The 15,989-nt window shown below is 39.2% G+C and overlaps 1 protein-coding gene across 5 annotated transcripts in view; it reads right to left on the minus strand.

Annotated features, from left to right (window-relative positions):
• The window catches only part of GPR63 (G protein-coupled receptor 63), a 44,752-nt gene extending 30,549 nt beyond the window's left edge, over nt 1-14,203 (minus strand). For 2 of the 5 annotated variants that reach the window (XM_049897525.1, XM_049897533.1), the window contains exon 1: nt 13,774-14,203. The gene's annotated coding sequence lies outside the window, so the exon portion shown is untranslated. Of the gene's footprint in view, nt 1-8,628; nt 8,649-11,321; nt 11,553-12,705 lie in introns of those variants that run through there. The other 3 variants (XM_049897531.1, XM_049897528.1, XM_049897537.1) reach the window with 3 other exon arrangements.
• Between the last annotated feature and the right edge of the window lie 1,786 nt (nt 14,204-15,989).

A 15,989-nucleotide genomic window follows, 5' to 3' on the forward strand; every position in this document is an offset into this window, starting at 1 on the left:
TAGCCAAATTGGTACACATATTTTTGGGGGGCACAAATCAATCCATGACATATATTTTTGAAAAATTTCAAAGGATAGGGAGGAAATGTATCAAAATATTAACAGATGTTTCTGACCAGTAGGATTATAAACCAAACAAAACTCATTGCCATCAAGTCGATTTCGACTCATAGTGACCCTACAGAACAGAGTAGAACTGCCCCATACGGTTTCCAAGGAATGGCTGCTGGATTTGAACTGCTGACCTTTTAATTAGCAGCCATAGCTCTTAATCACTGTGCCACCAGGGCTACAGTACAATTATAGGTGATATAGTTTTCTTATTTGTTTGTATTTTTCAATTCTTGTGTTAGTACATAGTTTTCTTTCATTCAGGAAAAGAACACTCTTTTTGAAAAATATCTCTATACATTATACCCATACCCAACGTCATAAGTATACATTTTAATATATTCCTTCAATAATCACAAAACACATTTCTTTAAATAATAATTAAAAAAAAAAAAAGCCCTTAGGAAAGAGATCGTTGTTGTTGGGTGCTGTTGAGTCAATTCTGACTCATATCGATCCCAAGTGACAGAGTAGAACTGCCCCATAGGGTTTTCTAGGCTGTAATTCTCATGGGAACAGATAATCAGGTCTTTCTCCCATGAACCAGATGGGTTCGAACCACCAACCTTTTGGTCAGCAGCCAAGCCCTTAACAGTTGCACCACCAGAGCTCCTTAGGAAAGAGATTAAAAAAGCAAAAGTAAGCATTTTCCTGCCCATCTCATAATGCTCGTTACCCATGGGTAGAAAATAATAAAATATTTAAACATCTGCAAAATTATAGCAGGAGGACCTACTCAAATATACCTTATCCTTAGGGAAGTGCTTTGTCCCATCACCATTTTTAAAAGTTCCCCAAACTTCCTGCTATTTCTTGTATAGTACTGGAGTCCCTGGGTGGCACAAATGGTTACATGCTGGACTACTAGCCAAAAGACTGGCAGTTTGAACTCACCTAGAGGCACCTCAGAAGACAGGCCTTGTGACCTGCTTCCAAAAGGTCACAGCCTTGAAAACTCTATGGAGCAGTTCTACTCTGCACAGGGGGTCACCATGAGTCAAAATCAACTCGACGGCCAATAACAGCAATTTACCTACTAATCTAAACAACAGTGCCTAATTTTTCATATTAAATCTCTAGATCACTTTTTAGGTTCCCACAAATTTCTCCCCACAATCAAAGCAATTTTAAAGGAAAGTAAAAAGCAAAAAAATGAAAAAATGGGGGGGGGAGTGGAGCTGCTTATCTTTGTTTCTATTATATTCCACAAAGTTAAAAAAATAAATAAAAATCTGCTTTAGAGACATCTGACTTTTTGGGTACAGCTCAGCTTGCCACTCCACTTTGTTAACCTGTTCCCTTAGCAACTCATAACCCATCTGATCCCATAGGCCTGAGTACACAAGGATTAGTCAATAAAAAAACATTGTTTTTCTTTAGCATTCAAAAACCTAGCACAGTGAAAGTTTCTAAAGCCTTAAAAATAAGTTTATCTACTCAAAACTCATTCCTTCTACTATCATACTGGTATTTCTTCTGAAAACACTAGTACTCTTTTCTTTGTTGCCTCTTATTACAAATGATTTTGGTATGTTCTTTGGAAGGACAAAAAGTCAGTCAGGGACACAATAAGCTATTTTTTGAGCTCTTCCACGCTCTTCCTCCAGCATGCCCTCTGTGTCCACCTTGGCAGTGATCACAATACCTGGCTACAAAGCATGATTCTGCCTTTTATGAACTGTGTGTAATTGGGCAGATTATCTCGATTCCTCAGGTTCCTCATCAAAAAAAATGGAGATAATCACAGGGGACCTTATCTCATGAAGTTGTTCTAAGGATAAAATGCTGACACATAGTCAGTGTTCAATAAATATGGTCAGAAAAGAAAACCACATTCTCCACAACATCAGTACTTCAGTGACTTTAGGATTCTACTCCTTCACCCATGCAAATGGTTCTTTTAACCCATACTTCTGCTCAAACTGAATTTAAGTCTGTTCTCACCTGCAAGATTCTGCGCTGTGATTTTGATGTGTTATCTTTGTTTCTCTTGCTCTGACCTCCTCTCCAGCTTCCGCTTCCTTCACTTCACAAAAGTCACTTTCGATAATCTCTTTTCAGAACAAAAGTAATACACCTTTCTCTTGTTCTTTCAATTCCTGTAAACATGATGGAAGTCTATATACTCCTTCCTAGACTTTCCAGAAACAGTCTACTATAACCTTGCCCAGTTTATTCATATACAGCCAGGTGCACTTGCACTATAGCTTACTTGTTCTTCATAACACTTTTTGTTGTTGACTGTAATTGTCCCAGAGAGCTCTAGCCAAGTCAACTCAACAAAAATGTCTTGGCATCAACCATGTGCCAGGCACTGTGCTAGTTGCTGTAGTTGTTGTTGCTAGGTGCCATCAAGTCAATTTCAATATATACCAACCCCGTGTGACAAGCAGAACTGCCCCATAGCGTTTTCCAGGCTATAATCTTTACAGGGGCAGATTACCAGGTCTTTCCCAAGGAGCTGCAGGGTAATTTTGAACCACCAACATTTGGTTGGCAGCCAAGTGCTTAACCATTGTGCCATTGCTGGAGATTTGTTTGAGACATGTTATGTCTCCTAAATACAAGTGTGGGACATATATGCATACAGCATGGTCTCCTCTTTTGTCTTCCAACACATCCAATGGATGCCACTGCCTGAGATGGTTGAAGTATAATCTCTTGACATGACAAAGACAAATCTTCAAGCTTCCTTACCCTATCACCCCACCTCACTGCCACCAACCTAACACATCTTCTCCTGTGGTATAATATGAATTTCACAGAATGCAGAATCATAAGACCTTCACAACATCACCAAAGACCTCAAATAACCTCATGATTGTATATAAAACAGCCAATCATATCTCTCTCTTTAAAGAAAAAAAAAAAGAGGACTCTAAAATCCTTAGTCCTGCAGTAGTATGTGTAAGTCACTACCATAGCAAATCCCAATAACAAACATGAGGTAAAATATGGAATTCCTAAATTTTTTCTAGGGTGGGAAGCTAGAAAATAACAGAAAAACAGTACAGAATTAAAGATCATTCTGCTCTCAGTAAGCCATTTCAAAATAGGATTGCTGAAGAGCAGTGTTGACTCATCCTCAGAAATAATGGCAAATCTGTTTTGACCTTGCTTCACTGCCATGATCAAAATAATTCTGCTTCACTTGGGAAAATTCTGAAAAATGTAAAGGTCATACTTAAAATACTGAGGTTCAAAATCATGAAGTAAGACGTTAGTTTTGGTATTCTAAGTGGCCACCAGACAAAGACAAAGGAAATGTCAACAGAGAATCATCATTTACCAACTGAAATTGTCTTCACTTGCATATCTTTCCCTAATACTCCGTCTTCCACAATATTATTCCTGTACATTTTATAAATCTAGTTTTGACATATACTTGATTTGATTTACACTCTTCTTTAAATTCAATTCCTTTCCTCCCTTTAACAAATAGTTATTAAGCACCTACTATAAGCCAGCTTCTGACTAAGTACTTGGTATACAATTAAGCATAAAACAGATATATTTCCCGTACCTGGTGGTATAGTGGTTAAGTGCTACAGCTGTTAACCAAAAGGTCGGCAGGTTGAATCCACCAGGTGCTCCTTGGAAACTCTACGGGGCAGTTCTACTCTGTCCAATAGGGTTGCTATGAGTCAGAATCAACTCAATGGCAAAGGTTTTTTTTTTTTTTTAAATAAGCCAACTTCTGTCTAAGTACTTGGTATACAATTAAGAATAAAACAGATGTATTTCTTGACCCTGTGTAACTTAAATATTTAGTAGTAAGACTCACACCAAACACAAAAACAGCCACTGAGATATAACACGTGGTATGTGTTGTGAAGAAAAATCCAGGATGCTCTAAGAGTGGAAAACATAATTCCTCATTTTTAAGCATCCATACAACATTCCCTAAATCTCATGCTCTATAATAGTATGATATTATCCACTAAGATATAATAGTATGATATTATCCACTAAGATGAATCCAAAAAGTCCTAGGCTGAAAACTAGGGTGTTTTGGTTTTTAAGTTTTAGGGTTTTTTTTTTTTCTTTTTTTTTTTAATTTTGTTGTATTTTTTGGTAGGAAGGGGTGGGAGAGAGTAGATCATGGGGGAAAAACCAAGGAATTTTCCATTGCAAAAATCGATAAATTTTTATAGAATACACATGGTCCAGAAAAATATCTTTCAAACCAAATTGTTCATAGATTATTTTAAATTCAAGAAAACTTAATGTTTCTTGAAATTTCACAACCTGAAAGATTCTCTACTAAATCATGTCATAAAACAATTCATCTATAAAATGTAGATCTTCTGTAACCCTGCCCCGTTTACTTTATTTCTATATTTTAATTTTCAGTCAACTTTGCTGCACATCCAACCACTGGGAACAATCTCTCCAAGTAGAAAGAACTGCACATGTGTCATTCTAAATTCAACGTGCTGCATATCACCTCTGAAGATCCACGTGGGTCCTTCCCCCAAAATGCCTTAGCAAAGAATTTTTTTTACAGAAAATCTGCATTATCCATTTTGAAGCATCAGAAATGAAGAAATAATCAAGGTGATGAAACAGCTGTGATACGAACACCGAAGAACAATTTCTCATCATGAAATCACCAAATCACAAGGAAAGCAGGGTCTGGGGGGAGAGGCCATGATGCTTTGTTTATTACTGGATTTCCCACTGATAATGTCACAAGTGATGCTGCTATTTGATGGCTGATGCTAGTCCTCAGCTCAAAGATTAGGCCATCAATAAAAGCACTGATGCAACTGAAACATGACCGGTACAACCAAGGATCCATAGGGATTTACTGGCCCAGTGTGAACGGTACATATAATAGTCAGAACTTCAATTCCTGGATTTCTTCTTAAACAAAAAAGGTGCAAGAGAAGCACTAAACACAAGTGTATAAACACCACTGCTTCTCCTTATGTGGTGTATTGCGTTTTTTTCTTTTTTTTTTAATACTCCACTCATGCCCACTTCTCATTTGATTTATTCTAATAGAAGCGGCCTATGAGATAATGACTGACACCAGAGGGTGGTATGTGTGTTTGTTGAACATACTAATGGGAAGAACCAATGCACTAGATGGTTCAAATTTAAAGTTTGCTTAATGGCTAATGAAAAGAATGTGAAATGTTTCTTATACGTGAAGTATTTATTACAATGTAATTCAGTAGGACAAGCAGAATTTAATATAGGTTCCAGGAGGAACAGCATTCACTGAATGATCACGCCAAGTCTCAAGCTCATATTAGATAGCTAAGAAAATTTCTCTTCCTAATATAAATGAATGCTTTATATAATTCACTGTGATCTTTAATCTTATGCATCAACTTGGCTAGGCTATGGTACCCAGTTGTTTGGTCAAACACTAGTATAGATGCTCTTATGAAGTAGTTACATGTAATTAAATCAGTTGACATTAAGTAAAGAAGATTACCCCCATAATGTGGGTAGGACTCATCCAATTAGTTGAAGACCTTAAGAGCAAAAAGGTCATTTCCCTACAATGTGTTCTGCCTCCAGACTAGAAGATATTTTGCCAGAACTTCTTCACTGTTCCCATCACTTAACCTATTGATTTTGGGACACAAAACTGCAGGAATCTTCACTGTCACCTGAACTACAGATTTTGTCACCTGAACTACAGCCCCCCACAATCATATGAGCCAATTCCCCAAAATTAATCTCTCTATATATACATATACACACATATATATGTGTATGTGTATACTAAGACACATGGCTTTTGATATGAATGTCCCCTGTCTATCCACTAAAAATTAATTACTAGAATGACCTTTCCCTGCAACTTTATTCTAACCTAGAATCTGGATATAAGCAAAGACCTCACCAGAGTGAGATTCTAGAGTGTGAGCTTCAGAGATCTTTTCTATTCTAGTGCCTCTTTATTATGCAAGATGAGAACAAATTAATAGGACAAAAAAAGACAAGACTTTAAAACTCAGAATGCAAAAGAAAAAATATTTCTAAAAAAGAGCACAGAAAATAATAAAAGCCTAATTCTATGACATGAATAATCATCACACAATGAATGGAATATCAAAAAGCAATTAAACCAATTACTTTAGTATTTTTTGCATTTAGCTTCATTTTACCACTGTACCTAAGTTTTTATTGCTATCCCATAGCAATTGAGTGCTAAGAAACATAAATGCTGAGGTTCTTAAGTGATTTCTGTATTAATTGTTCATTACAACCAAGGCTGCACCCACATCACTATAATCTGTAGGGTTGAAAAAATTTTTCAGGATGTTATAACAGCAAGAGCAAAAAATTAAATATTTCTTAAAATGTTGACCAAGATATAACTCTTTTAAATAAATATAGAATAATCACCCCTTCTAAAAGTGCACTACCCTGAAGAACCCCACAGTTTGTCATTTTTAACTTGCTTTTGAGAGTATAAATAAAGGCAAAGAAGACCATGGGTGGCTTTTAACTTCCCCTACTAGTGCCATCAAAGGGAAAGCAGAATGTGATAGAATTTGGATGTAACAGAAAACTAAATGTGACTGGTAGTGTCTTTCAAGCTGAAAGGTGAAACCTAATGGCTTAAAATAAGATACCTGCACTAAATCCTGAAGAACAAAATACAAAACTAAATACTTAATGTCTGTGAACAAGATAAAATTTGGAGCTTAGGAACAGAAACTGCTAATGTCAATATCCTATATGGAAATTTCAAATTCATCAGCAAAGGTAAATGACAAATTATAAAATTGGTGCTAAAAAGAAAAGTATCCTGTATCATACCGTGACACATTACTGTCTGCTTTTTCTGTTCAAAAGCAAACAACCCACAGTTCCTAGTTAATATTTGCTAATTAATCATAATGACAACGATGTCCTCTTTTCTACATGTCTATAATCTCAGGAACAAAACAGTTTCTTTAGTACAGTCAAATTTAAATAATTTGAGTTGGGATTATAAAATTATAGCATTTTTCCAAAGACCCCAACAGCAACCAGGGACTTCTAAGGGCTATATTTGCTATGTTAAAGGTGAAGAAAAATATAGACCATGCAGAAAGGGACAGCAATGAAATGTGCAGGTCTCGACCCTGGTGCTATACATATCTCTTTAGAGGATCTGTAACTACAAGCTAGTTCTGAGATGGGGGGGGGGAACCTCAAGAAGAAATATGATTAAAAATGTACCCAGGCCAGTAGGGCACTCCAGCTAATAGTAGCAGAAGCAAATATATTTCCCCTCTGGAGCAATTCACTTTCAACCCAAGCCTGTTAAAGAATTACCACAGATGAAATTTCAAGGGCAGCTCACAGTCAAAAAAATAATAAAACCTTAAAACAATCTAAGTAATAAGAATGATTTGGGGCAAGGGGAAAAAGGCAGAAGCAGATCCACAAAAAGACTTCACTTACTGAAATTATTAAACAAAGTATATAAAATAATCATTTAATTAAGATAGTTCAAATTATAAACAGGAGGTAAGCATAACTGATAAGAACCAAATATCTAACATTGAAAAATACCATAAATGATATTAAAAATTAAATCAACAAAGTGGCATATATGACATAGCTAAAATGAATTAGTAAACTGGAAGTCAGAACAGAAGACATTTTCCAGAATGCAGTAAAAGAAAGAATGAAAAAGGATAAGAGATAACAGACAAGGAAGACAATTATAGAAGGTCCAACAAACATGCAATTGGAGTACCAGAAGAAAATCATAAAATTCTTAGATCTTAAAAGCAACCAAAGGTGTCATGGATTGAATTACGTTCCTCCGAAAATGTGTGGATCAGCTCGGCTGGGCCATGATTCCGGTATTGTGTGATTTTCCTATATGTTGTAAATCCTCTATGATGTTAATGAAGGAGGATGGGTGGCAGTTGCTAAGTGAGGCAGGACTGAGTCTACAAGACTGGATTGTCTTGAGGCAATCTATTGATATATAAAAGAAAGAAGTAAGCAGAGAGATGGGGACCTCACACACCAAGAAAGCAGTGCCAGGAGCACAGCGCATCCTTTGGACCCCAAGTCCCTGCACGGAGAATCTCCTAGGCCAGTGGAAGATTGATTAGAAGGCCTACAGAGAGAGAAAGCTTTCCCCTGGAGCTGACACCCTGAATTTGGACTTTTAGCCTATTTTACTGTGAAGAAATAAATTTCTCTTTGTTAAAGCCATCCACTTATGGTATTTCTGTTATAGCAGCACTAGATAACCAAGATAAAAAGGAAAAGATAGATCACCCACAATGGAAAAAAAAGTAGCTTGACTGCTAAATTTTCAATGGCAGCAACACAATTCAGAAGACAATGGAATGATATTTTTTGATGTGCTGAAAGAAATTAACTAGTGAACTACAATTCAATATCCAGGGAATTACCCTTTTAAGAAAGGTGAAATAAAAGGACTATCATACACAAACAAAAATGCAGTGTCTGTCTTTCTCTCCTTCTCTCTCTCCCTCATTCCTTCCCTCCCTCTCTCTCTCAATAAAGGAGAAGGAAATGATATACCTTAGTCAGAAGTAAAATGATCCCAAATAGAAGATCTGATATACTAGAAAGAATGGTGAGAAAAGAGAATGATAAATATGTGTTTAAATATAAGAAATAATATATAAAACAATAAAAATAGTGTCTAATTTATGAGAGTGAAAAACATGCTAGAACTAAAACACTCAACAGTCATGACATACAAGTTGGAAGGGGGTGTTGCAGAGTTAAAAAAAATTCTTAGAAATCTGTCTTTTTTTAAAAGAGGGCAAAGTACTGATTAACTTTGAGTAAGATGAGTATGCATGATAAAATGGTTTCTACGTTGTTTTCTGCAATGAACATGTGTCAATTACATAAGAAGGAAAAATAGATTTTATAGTATAAGAATAAAGAATAAGAAATGTGAATCTTACAATTATAGCAACTATACATGATGATAGACACAAAAATGGGTTTCCCAACATCATTACACCTTTAAGTGGGAACAAATGTACCCAAGACCTATTATGGAAAACTGGGAAACTTTAAATTCATAACTCATAATGTATCATTAAAGAGCTCGACAATTTAAAAGAAGGAAAAAGTTTGAAGTAGTAATGGGTAGGAATAAGCTGAAAGAATTCAAGAATAGAATTTCTGCTAGTGCTGGAGGGAATGGGACAAATAGAATTTCTGCTAGTGCTGGAGGGAATGGGACAAATAAGCTAAAATTATGAAAGGAACGGTGACATCACTAGGGATTATAGTGGGTGCAGACCACACCAGGTGACAGCGGCAGAGGGGGTGACACCAAAACGACTGCCTATAAAATTTTTATGCAGTGTTTCAGCAGAAATTTATTATTTTTTTAGAAAAATATCCCTATATTTATATAACAACAAAAACATTTTTCGTAAGCCCACCTTACATGTATTGATATCTACAAGGCTAAAACTCTATGCTAATTCACTTTTTGAATCTTCTAATGCACTCGGGTCAGAGCTATTGTTATTACCCAATTACAATTACACTTTGAATCACGTGCCCATGGTTTCATCTGCACGTGCTACAAGCATGTTTTCGTTGCTGCTGGTATTTTTACAGATGGTGATTTTGTCAAATTTTCTGGTGTTCTAGCTACAATGTTGTGGTAATTAGTATTTGTGAACCTATATCAATAACTTTTTTGAGAATGAAGTAGCAATTAAAGGAAAAACCAACTTGACGGCACTGGGTACTGGGTTTGGGCCGGGTGACTGGTACAGTATCTAGCTGGGAGTGTCCACTGCAGGTTTTTTTGTTTTTTTTTTTTTAATCTAAGTCGAGCCTGTTGTTGCTGTGTGCCATCAAGTCAATTCCGACTCATAGCAACACTACAGGACAGAGTGGAACTGCCCCATAGGGTTTCTTAGGCTGAATTTTTAACAGGAGCAGATCACAAGGCCTTTTCTTCTGAGGAGCTGCTGTGGGTTGAAACCACTGATCTTTTAGTGAGGAGCAGAATGCTTAACCATTGTGCCACCAGGGCTCCTAATTGAGCCTAAGAGGATAGAATTTCCTTAGCATAATCAATTAGAAAGAATACTGATAATAGTGTTATTATTAATTTCAATAGGTAACCTCAATACCTTACTAACTGCAAATATGCAAAAATTTTAGACAAATTTTTTTGTGTGTGAATGCTTGAGCCCAAGACCTGAAAGTTGTTAAAATTCAACCTCTCTAACTCTTCAGTAGGTTTTTAAAGAACATAAATGAGCATTCTAGTACATTATGCTAGAGATTCAGGCTTGAGTTCCCTGAGTCTTCTGTCACGCAGTCAGAAGTGGGCACAAATTACTTTTACCAATTCTGCCCATATTTACTGGCACAGAGGCTAAAAACCCTTTATCCTATGTGTCAGTCTCAAAGACAAACTTAGCTTGTTGTCAACTTCAGAAACCGTTTTTTTTATAAGCACAGCACACTGCCTCGAGCCAACTCAACACCAAAGTATGTTGGGCTACCACAGTGCAAATTATTTGGAATGTTCTCCATGTATCGTGGCTGCAAAAGTACATATTTGGTGGATCACCCAGTTCAAATCAGGGGTAACATCTGATCTTAAACAGAAAATTCCCATGAACCTGAAACTATAATTGACCAAGACCCTGTTAGCTTTGAAAGTCTGTGAGTTCAGGCTCACAGTTATTTTTTGAAAACTGAAGGGACACGATGTAGACGCTATGAAATATGTCAATTTGTTTATAAGTAAACACTAAGAACTCATCCTAAATACACACCAGAGTTGCAAAAAGAGGAGAAAATTGTTACATGCGATAAAGGGCATCTGTCACAAATATAAACACATTTCTGGTAAATGTCTCACAAATTAGTGCAAAAACCAGTCTGAAAGATTAATTCATTTCATTTCAAACACTCATACATATGCTGAAATGCAGTAGCATTCACTGTGCAATGTGATAAGAAATATTCCAAAGGAAGGCAGACAGCTTTGCCTGCAGTGACTGGAGGATTGTATTATAGGTATTATTTTCCCAAGCATTAATGGGTTGCTCTTTCAAATCAAATATTTAAGACATCACAAAACTGAATCTAAAACTCTCCCAAGATTTTCCTCTCATACCTTTGAGGTCTACTTTCTTGGTCATAGATCTATAGAGAATGTCCTGAAGGTAATTTTTGAAGTGTGTATTAAAGAAGAAAACACCATTTTGACAGCTAAATTTTACCTAAGGGTTTCCCTACCAATTGCCGTTGAGTCAACACCAACTCATGGAGACCCCATATGCGTCAGTAGAACCGTGCTCCACAGGATTTTCAATAGCTGATTTCTTTGGAAGTAGATTCCCAGGTCTTTCTTCCAAGGCACCTCTGGATGGACGGGAATCGCCAATCTTTCGGTTAGTAGCCAAGCGCATTAGCCGTTGCACCACCCATGGACCCGTACTGAAGAAAAATGACTGAAAGTTAAGAAATGCCTGGTTCAATCATCCTTGTAGGGCAATTCAGTCCATTTTAAAAGATAAATATATGGTTAGGACCCCTGGCATATGGCTCCCTTGTGAGAGAACGAGAACATGTTGGAAAAATAGTATTTTTTAACTCAACTTATACTAAAATGCTGAAGAAGATGATCAGCCCTAGCGAGCTATTTTTAGCTTCTGATCTTTCAGACCTGCTGTTCTTAGTGCTTCTGTATTATCAAGTCACTGATTGGCTTTCCCTATTGTGGTTATATAAAGATATATATTTTTAAATAGTTTCAGAAAGAATCATTCACAAAACAATCATCCCAAATCAAATAAATAATGTATGAAATCTCAATGTACATTAATCAATACAATTCTAGGAACTAATTCATATCCCCCTGAGAACCCCAAATTCTTACTGAATGCAATGCTTCCTTGCCTGGTATACAGCAAATTTAAGGTAAAATGGTAAGTGCAGTTGAGGTTTTAAGCACATGACTTTTCTAAATTTTTTTTTTCTGAGAATGTCCACTTTGCTGTAAGTTTTCAGAGAATGTCTGAGATGTTAGTTTTTTTTTTCTTTTTTTAATTTTACTTCTGTTATATTTCATAGCAGAGTGCTCAGAGGTGAAAATCTATATCCCAAGCAAAATTAGACAATATTAATAGTTATTCCAGAATGATTTCCTTTCAAAACTTCCCTATTGCTAATGTGATGTTTCCTACACTATTCCCCAACTACTTTGCAAACATACGTCTTTTCTCACACACAGAATTTCTATTTTATACATTAACTTGATAATTTACTTTAAATACTTCATGATACTCTTTAAATAAAACCCCACATTCTATTTTTACTGTTCAAAATGATCTGGGTGATATAATCAATCATGTCACTAGAATTCTGCCTATGCAACACCTCATAAAATATAGTGGTTTTCATCTGCACCTTTGATTTGTAGCTGACATCAGAAGTACACAGTGTGAGGGGAGAATACAGAAACAGTAACAGACAGGTGTGCAGACACCTGGCATATAAAACATTTGTGACTTTGTTCCCCATAGGATGCTTGAAAAAAAGAAAAGTTACCCATTAGTGTATTAATAAATTAGTTTTCATCAAATAATTACATGTATTACATACCTTATCCAAGGGTAAAACTGTCAGAAGCAGTGTCAGGTTATGCAAGAAACATCAGGTTTTATGATTCTTAGAAATAACAAGCCCTACAATTTGTTGAAGCCTTAATCTAAGACGTGACGAAAACCAAATTCACCAATAAATAAATAAGTAAACACACACCAACAAGAGAAAATCCAATGAAAAAGATGGTTAACCCCATCCCACCTCACTGAAAAACCGCATCCTACTATGGGGATACCTTTATTGACTGAGTCTAAATATTTCATCAGCGACTAAACGATCGCTTTAAAAATTTGGGCCAGACCTGGGAAGAAATTTTGCATAAAGATATATTTGTTTGTTTGTAAGCAGCCTGAGAATACAGGATTTTTTTTTTCTTTAAACAAAAACAAAAAAATTAAATATTTCCCAAAAGGGGCGGGGGGAGGGGAGACTACAATCAGGGCGACATTGAGAAACTGCCCACCACTGAAAGACACAGAGCTCCGCAAAGCTTAACCACATGTAAGAGGCAACCTCTCTGAACTGCAGGAGCTCGCAAGGAGCCCTCCCACTTCAGCAAACGACAGGAATTTCTCCCCTAAAGAATAACGAGACCGCAGTGTAAAAAGTTCAAGAGGATTCCATCTCCTTCCTCTCACTCCCAGCACTTAGCTCCTCGACCAGGGAAGCCCGGGAGTGGAAAATCTGAAATTGGGTGCCCAGCTGCAGCAGACCGGTTTCCTAGAAGGCCCAACTGCTGCAGCGGGCAGGGGATGGGGGCCGGGGGTGTTGGGGAGGCAGGCGGCAGGGCGCGGGCGGCAGCGTAGACACCGAGGGCTGGCCCGGGCCCGCCGAGTGGCGCTGGCTGCTGGAAGAACTAAAGTCCATCTGCTCTTATTCTGCAAAATCTTCCCGAAAACCCCCGCTTCTCCGGCACAACTTCAGTCTAACCAGCCTCGTTCTCGGATATACACTCCACCACACCGCAAACCCTTCCAAATGCCGAGGATCCAGGCGCTCCCCCCACTGCACCCCACACCCCGGGCGGCTACCTGTGGGGGGGTGGGCAAAGATCCCAGGTCTCACCTCATACAAAGGGCAGCGCGCGGGCGCCTGCAGCAGAGCCCCGGGAGCATGGCCCCATCCAGTCCCTCCCGGAACTTTTCTGACATAGCACTTCTCTCCTCCGCAGCAGGAAACAACGTTTTGAAGCAGAGGAGGAGACGGAGGAGGCGGTGGTGGCGATCAAGGCGGTGGCAGAGGCGGCAGCAGCGGTGGGAGCTGGAGCAGAAAGTGAGGAGCATCACGGCCGAGCGCTATCGCTTCCAGATCTACCGAGGGGTTCCCGCCCCCAGGATCACCAAAGCTCCCTCTTAAAGGCGCCCGCCCATTTTTAGGAAGGGGAACACGGGGAGGAGAGGTGGGGAGGAGGCGTGGGGAGGAGGCGAGTAAAAAGGGAGGGAGCAAGTAGAGACAGAGATTCCGGGAGGCCGTTGTCCAGGCTGCTCCCGGGCTGAGGGGCTGGCCCCCCTCTAAGGCGCCCCCCACCCGGGTCCGACTGCCTCTCCGCCTGTGCAAAGGCACTGAGGGCAGAACTAGTGCTGTAACCTGCATGTGGGGCCACCCCCGTTGTTTGGTCTACGCTCCTGGACTGTCCCCAGAACCTTGCCCCTCCTCTTACCCGCCTGCATCCTTTTTAGGGTCTTGGCTTCCTGCTCGCATTGCGGCGCTTGCGGCGCCACCCTCGCAGACACCCCCAAAGCCAGTGGAATTGCGTTTCTCGAGGTTGCTTGCATTTCCTTCCTAGTTTCTTGCTTCTTCTTCCTCTACCCCTCCACTGTGATGAGGGTCTCATCCAGGAACTCAGGAGATAGAAATAAATGTAACGTGCAGCTGGGGGCCCTAGACAGACCCTTGAAAGTGTCACTGGTCGTGACATGGGGGACTTGCCAGAAGCCTTGCTTTACCGGGTACTGGGTTCTCTTCCCATGGTCAGTTGCCAGGTGGTCTCCAACTGGAGTTCATGGGCTACTAACTTTGATCCACAAAAGTTGTAAGTTCTTTTCCATTGTCGAGAAGGCCAAACTGGACTCGTGGAGGCCTTCCAGAAAGAGGCCACCTTCAGACTGAAGGATACTGACAAATGCTGCTTTTGGGTAACAAACCAAAACCCAAACCTGTAGCCATGGAGTACATTCCGATTCCTGGCGACCCTATAGGACAGAATAGAACTGCCCCATAGGGTTTCCAAGGAGGGGCTGGTGGATTTGAACTGCCAACCTTTTGGTTAGCAGATGAGCTCTTAACCACTGTGCCACCAGGGCTCCTTTAGGTAACAAGGACAGCTGTCACCAACATTTGTGTTAATTGCTGAGCCCACAGCCACAAGTGAGGATGCCCAGGAATTACACAGCACCAGTGGCTATGATCACCCTACTAGCTTGAGTCATGATGAGTGGGACATCAGAGGCCCTGCTACTGTCCACCAACCTGTTTCTCTATCTCGTGCCTCCAACTCTTGCTTCTTAGTGCTGCTGAGCCTCAGAGTAGTGCTGTGTCGTTTGTACCCTACACAGGGTCTTCCTGTTGAGGTGGAAGATAAGCAGGCAGTCAATCTGGACTTTAGATCCACCTTGGGCTCTAACTCATGCTTCCCAGTGCTGGGCTATATCTGCTCAGAGGGAGTGTCAGTGTTCTAAGTCATAGAAAGACACCTTCATTTGCCAGCAGTCTGAGCCTGGACCTGACCAATTCAGTTCTGCCCTCCTGCCACCCCCACTGCTATGCAGCAAGCACATGTTGAACTTCTGGAGGAAGAGATCAGGGATAAACTGCATAAAAGTTTGGAGCAACTTCTGTTACCAGAGAGAACTAAGAGCTGTAAAATCAGGAGACATGGCCCTGTCTGAACCAGGAGTTAAGACATGAGGAGGTTAGCAGTGAGGATGAGTAAAGGTATTGTGATTTTATGATAAACTCCTGTATGGTCAGAACTGTTGGGCGTGACAAGCACCAAACTCAAGCTAACTTAAGAAAACCTATGGGGGAAGGGGTTGGAATTTATTGGCTCATATGCTTGTAAATCCCAAGACTAGTGTTGGAAAGGACATCTGAGTTTCTTAAAATCCTCTTTTTTTGTTTTGTTTTTTCTTCTCCATATTCTCCAAGAGTGTTGGAACTATTTCTCTCCACAATTAAGTTGTACTTTCCTTTGCACTAGTTTTATTTTCTCTAAGCTGGGAATATATGGCCACCTGCAACTCTAGGCTTACTTCCAACCACCTTAGTAACTTATTCCATCA

Source organism: Elephas maximus, chromosome 1 (assembly GCF_024166365.1).
Source record: "Elephas maximus indicus isolate mEleMax1 chromosome 1, mEleMax1 primary haplotype, whole genome shotgun sequence".
Taxonomy (NCBI): domain Eukaryota; kingdom Metazoa; phylum Chordata; class Mammalia; order Proboscidea; family Elephantidae; genus Elephas; species Elephas maximus.